The sequence below is a fragment of the Triticum dicoccoides genome, chromosome 5A, assembly GCF_002162155.2.
Source record: "Triticum dicoccoides isolate Atlit2015 ecotype Zavitan chromosome 5A, WEW_v2.0, whole genome shotgun sequence".
NCBI lineage: Eukaryota > Viridiplantae > Streptophyta > Magnoliopsida > Poales > Poaceae > Triticum > Triticum dicoccoides.
Genome location: NC_041388.1, coordinates 105,997,976 through 105,999,280, shown reverse-complemented (window position 1 = coordinate 105,999,280; position 1,305 = coordinate 105,997,976).

Genomic DNA, 1,305 nt, shown 5'->3' with positions numbered 1-1,305 from the left:
AATCTTGGACGTGATGCCTATGTAATGATCATTGCCTGAATATCTTGATGAGTATTTGAAGTTCTATCAATTGTCCAACAGTAATTTGTTTACCCACCGTTTGCTATTTTTCTCGAGAGAAGCGACTAGTGAATCCTACGGCCCTTGGGTCTCTTTCTCATATTATTTGCCTTTGTGATCTATTTTAGTTATCTTTATTTTCAGATCTACTAAACCAAAAATAAAAATACCTTGCTGCAATTTATTTTATTTGGCGTTTGATCTATCAATATTTACAACTCTCTCACGTCTGTTTGCCCATCTTGGGGCGCCGCTACCCGAAAGGGATTGACAACCCCTTTTACACATCGGGTTGCGAGTAGTTGTTATTTGTGTGCAGGTGTTGTTTATGTTGTGTTGCTTGGTTCTCCTACTAGTTCGATAACCTTGGTTTCATATCTGAGGGAAATACCTACCGCCGCTGTGCTGCATCATCCCTTCCTCTTTGGGGAAATACTGACGTAGCTTCAAGCGACATCAAAAGGAAGATCTGGCGCCGTTGCCGGGGAGGATCTTCAACATATACCAGGTTCCTAATCATAAATCTCATCTCCTCGCAATTTACATTATTTGCCATTTGCCTCTTCCTCTCCCCTACTTCACAAAAAATTGCCGTTCTATTCGCCCCTCTTTTTTTGTTGCCGTTTTCTTGTCGGATCTGTTTCTGTGTGCGTTCTTGTTTGCGTAGTCATGATGCCTCAAAGAAAATATTATGATGTTCCGTACCCCAATATTTTGCTTGAAATTGAGAAAAGTACTAAGGAATATATGACTTCACAATTTGAGCATAATAAGTATCTTACCGAAGAACTTAAGGAGCACTCCGCTGTGCTGGATGCTATAACAAAACAACTTGATGATATTAGTAGAGAAGTTTGCAATCTCTAATCTAAGTATGATTTTTTTGAAAGTTTGCTAGGAAAAATATCCGATGCACAAGCTACTCTAGTAAATCAAATGGCCGCTAAACCGATCTCGTTAGAAGATAAAAGTGATGAAGATCTTAAAATGATTTGTGTTTCTTTTATTGATTCCTTGGTTAGTAATATTAAGATTGATGAAAAATGGACTGGAGAAGAGTCAACTTTATCTAGATGGTGTCTCGATATTTCGGAGGGTGAAAATATTGTTGAGAAAATTGATAAAAGTGGGTTTGAAGAGGTCAAAACTTTAGCTAGTGATGTGCCCACTCTTTTGGATTGCAAAGACTTTAATTATGATAGTTTCTCTTTGATTGATTGTATTTATTTGTTGCAATCCATGATA